This window comes from Mastomys coucha, unplaced genomic scaffold (genome assembly GCF_008632895.1).
Source record: "Mastomys coucha isolate ucsf_1 unplaced genomic scaffold, UCSF_Mcou_1 pScaffold3, whole genome shotgun sequence".
NCBI classification, from domain to species: domain Eukaryota; kingdom Metazoa; phylum Chordata; class Mammalia; order Rodentia; family Muridae; genus Mastomys; species Mastomys coucha.
In genome coordinates this window covers 31416590-31423898 of record NW_022196909.1, presented here as the reverse complement: position 1 = coordinate 31423898, position 7309 = coordinate 31416590, and the positions used below count along the sequence as shown (strand labels likewise).

Genomic DNA, 7309 nt, shown 5'->3' with positions numbered 1-7309 from the left:
AAAAGCAACTGAAAACTTATTAAAAGAACCATTCTCAAAGATCCCCAGGAAATCACTTGGGCTGAAAGAGTAGCAGCCCAGCCCTCCATATCAGCCACCCACTCCTTCCCTGGAAGAAAACAAATACAAAATCCGTTTATTGTCCATGAAGCTACAGTAGGAGTTTGACCATGGAACAACCTAAGTCAGGAAATAGGGTTTTTAACTCTCTAGTGAGATCATATTCCCCAAATAGTCAAGTTTAATTCCTCTACTTCACTCTGCAAAACGTGCCGCCTCGCTTTACTCTATGTATGTGAGGAACTAGTACATGGAATACTTCTGTCGATAGGAAGACTTTTATTATAGTCAATATTTTAACTGATATATACATGTATATAAATATATGTGTATATATATGTATATATGTATGTATATATATGTGTATACATATATAGTGTATATATATTTCAACTGATATATATGTATATATATACATATACCTATATACATACACACACACATATATATGTGTGTGTGTGTGTTGAAAGACCCCTAGAGCTAGGGAGACCCTCACTCAAGTCTCAGGATGACATGACCACTCAATAACTCATGAGAGACCGACCTTGATGCAACTGCATGAGGTTTATTCAGGGGAAACCAGTATACTGCGGACGGACGAGCTCGTAACCCAGGGGCAGAGGAGCTCGACCTCGAGCACAAGAAGTGAGGGGTATTTAAAGGGAAAAACCACAAACTAGGGGGGTGAGGGGCAACCAAGGACACATAACAAGAGAACAGTGGAAAATTCTAACAGGACCCAACCCCTGATTGAGTCAGGGTCATAAGGAGAGCATCCTACACCCTCATTATTCACAAGAATGTGGTCTGGTCAATGCTTTCACTTTATGGCTGACCGTTCCCTAGAACTACCCAGATGGCTCATATCCTGTTTTTTTTGTTCTTGGACCTAACTAAGGGGGCCTTTGTGGCCAGCAGGTTCCTGAAACTGGCTAGTCTACATTCCTGGCTCATTACAGAGGTTTTCCATGACCTTTTAGGTAAAGGTTATACATTATACATTCTCACCAATATATTTCTATTAAATGCTTTCATTTTAAAATTGTAAAATTCTCCAGCCTTTCAGTGTGTGTGTCTATGTGTGTGTGTGTGTGTAATTAGAATTAGCCACTGGGATAGAAGAAGTTCCTACACCAAACTCTTATGCAGAGTAATCTGTGGACTAGAAATGTCAAGGATTTTTGCATTTATTTACTCTGTGTGTGTGTGTGTGTGTGTGTGTGTGTGTGTGCATTTGTGAGCATGTGATGGTGTGCATGAGTGTGTGTATGTGTGGGTGTGAGAGTGTCTCTGTGTCTGTCCAGAAAATAGGGGTTCGGTAAATGAATGGATCTCAGGGAGTAGTGATGAGATTTAAGGCAGGCAATGGAGATAAAGATGACATGGGCACTGACCACATGTCTAGCCTCTGTTCAATGCCCAGCATGCCTCATATACCATTATTGCTGCTACTCCTGTAATTGGGAAAAGAAGTCTGGTACAAATGAAAATGACTAATGAGACATTCATCCTTTATAAGATTCTTCTAAGTCTAGTTCATTCAGACAGTGGGATTCAGATATCATCCAGATATAACCTGGAAGAGGTTAAAACAATTTCTGCATCCATTTGCCTTTTCAGATTGCTGGAAACAGGAAAAACTAAAAGCAACCACTTCCTCTACGTCCATGTTACCTGTGGGTATATTTTTTAAAAATTCCACTTTGTATTCTTCCTATGCCCTTTGAAGTTCATATAAAATCAATATGCAGAAATCAGCTTTCTAAGTATTGAGTTTCCACAAAACATTTGTTTTGGAATTCAAGTCTCGCGGAGCGCCGATCCGTGCTTTTTTATTAGTATGTGAATAAATGTGTAAGGAACTTTATTATACTCATTGGATCGTGGGTAAAAGACCATGAAAAACCCACACCATGCAGGAATACTAGCCATGGGTCTCCTGGGAAGAAAGGGAGTGACTTGCTAAGAGTGAGTAAAGACCAACAGGTGCTAAGATTTTGTGTTGACCCATTACATTTTCATTGGCTTCTTAGTTTTTCAGTTTCCTGCTGTTTCCTCTTGCCGCTGCCTAAAAGCTGCAGGCTGGAAATAATCAAGGTTTCATGCATATGCTAAGTGGATGAGAGGATTAAAATGAAAACAACCAAGATACTAGATAGCTCCAGGCTAGCTCTTGCATTGCATTTGTTTAATGCAACCCATAGATCAGCATTTTTTTGTTGATAAGGGCAAATTCCAAATCTGGAGAGGACAATTTCTGCTTTGTGGTGGCCCTTGGAGACTTGGGAGAGACCCTCATACTACAGTGTTCCTACCAGCTCTAGGTCTCTATGACCTTCACAGTGCCCTTGTAGAGTAACAGTGGCGTCCTGAGGAAGGATGCTGCTCCTCTTTCGGATGCCGCTGCAGATGGGGATGCTGGAGCAATGTAGCTGCAGATGCAAAGCAGCAGATATAGATAAGACTTGCCAGGTTGTGTTATAGATTATACTCAGGCTATACCGGGGAGGAGGTAATATAAAGTGGATCGATAGACATTAATACGGGTGTAAATGTTTGACGTACTTTTAGTGGCCTTTATAGCTGGGCCACATGTTTCCATTATAGTAGCCACTGGTGTTTCATAGAAACCTTGACTCTTTAGCCTTCCTAGAGCATTGTAAGATACAGCTGTTAGGGTCTGGGAAGCAGATGGTGGACTGGTGGTCAAATGCTTTCCAAGAGATCTTCTCAATTTCCAAACACAACTTCTCATAGAATTAAAAGAAGCTCCAGAAACTGCTTTAACACAGCTCTTGTCAAGGACTGGGGTATGCTTTCCTGTATACACATAGACCTATAAGCAGAGTGAGATCATGTTAATTCCTGTGAAATAAATAATAAGTCATGTTCCCTTTCAGTAAATCTTTCCCACTTTAGGGGAGTGGAGTGAAGTTTATATGATAATCATTGGTCAGTTTTTTGATTTTTAGGGTGTGGATTAATGTTATATTCCTGCTTTTCCTAAAATTTTGAGTTCAGAAAATATAAAGCTGATAATCAATGAAATAAAGGAATTAAAATAACTTTATAGAAGAAACAAGTATGGGGAAAATAATAGACCAAGATGTTGGTGTTGTGTTTTATAAAAAGGAAGACCCAGGATATGTTTTGATAGGGCATGGTATGGTGAGATGAGAGGGATGCCTCAGTGGGCCCATGCTGAGGCATCCCTTTCCTGTGAGGTACCAGACATGGAATGAGTATAGTATAGAATATAGTTATTTAGGACATAGGAAGGGGTGGAGAGAGAGAGGGAGGTGGGAAGGAGAGGGAAAGAGGAGGGGAAGAGAGGCTGGCCAGGAACTTGTGGAGGGAGATGGGAGAAAGGGAAGGGGAAGGTCTGGAGAGAGAGAAAAGGGTCAGGAAGAGAAGAGAGGGAGAAAGAAGGGGAGGGGGGGGAGGCCAAACAGCCCCTTTTAATAGCAAGTCAGGTCTACCTGGCTACTGCCAGGTAACTGTTTGGATAGAGCTTAGAAGGAAGACCAACATTCCTCCATTTTGGATTACTAGAAAGAGGTGATAGTGAAGCAGGAATCAAGTCACCGTGATCTTTAGCTACTTTCTGCTGATTTTGGAGTGACATGTCTCTATGAAACCTAAGAAAATGGGAATGGGGATGCTGGTCTAGTCTTAGGAGAGTTGGCTATTTTCTTGTTCTCCAGGCACATCTGTGGGTAGGAAGGAGGAGGTCCAGTAGAAATGTCTTTTGTCTGTGAGAGGAGATTGGAGCATCTATGGGTTGCTTCTCTGGGGCTGTCCTGGATGTAGATTTTGAATTATGCCTGGACTTGTCAAGATGCTGAATATCACACACACACACACACACACACACACACACTAGAGGTAGAGAATAAAGTAAAGTATGTTTGGGAGAAAAAACATTGATAGGTGTACATTTGAAACCCTTAGGTCTTGGTGATTAGGGCAAGGAGAGTCCCAATCCAGGGAACAAGAGACGAATCTCATCCTCTGGAATAGGCAATAGGTAGAAACTTAGGCTATTGATTGGCAGGGGTATTTGTCTAGATGGAGTCTGTTTGGTCCAGGAGAGGCGGACCTAAGTGGGTTTTCTGGAGCTTATAAGTTCATAAAAGAGTTAAGTTTGTTAACAGCATGAACAGTCTTTGACATGAGCTTAGGGAAGACAAAAACCTTTCGTGGAACAGGAGGACCAAGAAAGGCCTTTTCCTTTTGTCTAGGAGACTGAATGTACATAAATTTGATAAAGTGAGAAACATTTTTAAGTTTACATTTAAAAGACAATCAATGGAAATTCAAAAATTTGATGACCTTGCGAATATGATAGTTGACCATATAGATTTAACGTGAGAAAGTCTATAGTTAAAATCAAAGGAAACTTAGCTTTTAAACTATAGCTGATAGTGTAGATTTAGCATGAGAAATGCTTTAAGTCTATAGTTGGAAGATAACTAAAGGAAACTGAACTTGTGATTATAAAAGTTGGGTTGTATAGTGGAATGTTTTATTAGGGTTAGGCTAATTTGTAAGAACTCTATTGATTGTTAGGACAGCAACACAACAAGGAGACACAATGTGAAGCTTTTAGTCACTGGAAACTGAGTTTAGATAAGGACAAGCAGAAATTTGCATCTGTGAAAGGTTATACTGAACTTGTGTACCCTTTACCATGAAGTTTGTGAGTAAGACAAACCCGTCTTTCTTTTGATAAGAGATCTGGCAGTCTTAGCTAGTTAACAGATTGACTAATGAGATAATAAGGTGGTGAATTACCTTAGCGTAAGGAGTTAGGTCTGTTTTCTAGCTGTAGAGCTATAGTTACCTTAGCTGTCAATGTAGTCAGAAATCTGGGAAGAACAAATTATAATCTAGATGTCAGGTATTAATTAAAATGACAGAGGTTAGTCTACAGTCCACTACCTAAATGGTTCTCCCTGGTCCTGTGGTCGCCATTGCAATTGGGAAGTCAGTCTGGCCAATAGACCCAGAAGACAAGAATTTTTTTTCCCATTGGGGAGGAGCATGGGAAAATGACTCACCTGTCTTAGGCAATATGAGGCATTTAATTCTCCAGGTCTCCTCTGTCTACAGTTTAGGACGAGCCCTGGCAGCAGGTAAGGGAATGGAGCAGTGTTTCTCAGTGGTTATCATACCACAACCCGTGCAGTCTTGTCGTTGTGCTTGTATCTTCTTGGAGGCCTTGGGTCGTGGTGGGGTGGTGGTGGTGGTGGTCACTGTTAGGCTTTGGGACTCTTTGTCTATCATAATAAGCTTAAACATTTAATATTACATTTAGCAGATTTCTGACAAGATTAAGAACCGGAATCTGTTAAGCATGTCTGAGTTAGGCAGTCTGTGTTTGTTTAATTATCTGTCCTGGATGTACCTAGCAAATAAAGAGAGTATATTGTAACTTAATGGTAGTAAAACAAAACAAAACCAACCAACCAACCAAACAAACAAACAAAAAAAGGCATCTTTAAGGCAATGATCTTAAACCTTTTTACTGTTTAAAAATTTTAAATTAACATTAAAATTATTATTTACCAAGGCAAATATAGAAATCATATGACAACCTTATCTTAATTGAAGTATCTTTGCAGACCAGGTTGCAGGTCAGGTTGTTTTAAGGTGAGGAGGCAGTGAGGTGAAAACTGCCCATAACAAAGATAGCAGATGGTCATGAGATGCACTTAACCAAGATGGCGCTGAAGCTACAGGCAGCCATGTGACCACCCTTAGCTAAGATGACCCTGAAGCAATGGCATAGGAAAACCTTATCTGCCCACAACAGAAATGGAAGGCAGTCATGGGACTGCTCCCAGTCAAGATGACACTGAAGCTATAGCCCCACCTGGAGGAAAGTCATGTGTTTGTTATAACTTGGGATGGCTATGTATCAGCAGATAAAAACATATAAAGAGACAAACACAACGTAAAGAGACAAATAGACACATTCTGTCTGGTGGACAGGGGTCTCTCCCTGTTACCACAGGCAGTGGTGAAGAGCAGGCGAGCGAGTCAATGGCCGCAGTGCTGGGCTAGAGAGTGAGTGCATCCAGGGAGGGTGAGATGCTGTGCCTGTAAGCTGAGCTGAGGGGCAGAAAATAGAGAGCAGAGGCTAGTGGAGGCAGAGTGAGGTGAGTCTGAAAAAAGATGTGGAAAGTGCTGTTAAAAGGCAAAGGGGCAGGGAGCCAGGAACAGAGAATAAAACGGGGGTGGGGGGAGGAGGAGGGGAAAAGCCTACATTTGCAATCTTTCCATTTCTCGGATCACTAGCAAGAGTTGTAAAAGTTTTCTTTTTAAAGCGTCATTAAGCATCCATGTAGAGTTATTGCTTTGTGCACATCGGGGCCTAATTTACCCTGTCAATTTGACCAGGAGGTGTCCCAGCAGAGGCCTGGGAGTGGCAGTGAGGACATTTCCCTTCTGGGTGAGAATGGAACTTATTAGTTTATTGAATTATTTAAGTCACTTATCCTGAGGATAAATTAATAACTAGAAAAATGACAGCCAAGCCAGATCATCAGGCTGTCATGTGATAAGTGGGGACTAAGCTCTGGGCCAGCACCCTGAGCAACTAAAAGGAGAATGGTTCCCTAAGGCCTGGGGTTTTGCAGCAGCTACAGAAGGAACTACCTCAGAGAAGGGAGAAAAATCTCACCCAAGGGAACAAGGAACTCCTGGAACAAGGAGTCAGCGAGAAGGCCAGTCATAAAGACTGTGGATAACTCGTTCCCCAAGGACCAAGAGGGTAGCTGTCCCTTTCTTGGGACCAGGAGCCTTTTACTCTGACCAGTGGGGGTTGATGGGGAAGGAGCTTACCAATTCATCGGTGTTTGGATAGATAGGTCTAGTGAGCCGATGCCTGGAGGGTCCATGTGGCAGCAGGTGTGTAAATCTGAGTTGCAGGAAATGGGAACCTGCGAGTTTCTAAATCCAAGTCTCATGACACCCAAGTCGCCACAGTGTTAAATTTATTAAAAGGGAGGAGGCGGTATATGTTTTTATAGGGTGAGAGATGATGAGGTGATAAGGATGCCTCAGTGGGCTGAGGCATCCCTTCCCCTTGAGGTACCAGCCATACAATGGGTATAATATAGAATAGGGTTTATTTAGGGCATGGGAAGGGGAGTCGAGAAGGGAGTAGAGACAGGGAAAGATAGACAGACAGACAGACGGACAGATAGACATATATACATACACACACACACAGAGAGAGAGAGAG

At 41.8% G+C, this 7309-nt stretch overlaps 1 long non-coding RNA gene across 3 annotated transcripts in view; it reads right to left on the bottom strand.

The window, feature by feature from the left end:
• LOC116074859 overlaps nucleotides 1-7309 on the bottom strand; it is an 8284-nt gene that overhangs the window by 484 nt on the left and 491 nt on the right. The window contains exons 1-4 of one of the 3 annotated variants that reach the window (XR_004112312.1): nucleotides 6907-7231; nucleotides 5121-5467; nucleotides 2626-2896; nucleotides 2376-2492 (exon numbers count right to left, since the gene is read on the bottom strand). This is a non-coding gene — a long non-coding RNA (uncharacterized LOC116074859). Of the gene's footprint in view, nucleotides 1-2375; nucleotides 2493-2625; nucleotides 2897-5120; nucleotides 5468-6906; nucleotides 7232-7309 lie in introns of those variants that run through there. The other 2 variants (XR_004112310.1, XR_004112311.1) reach the window with 2 other exon arrangements.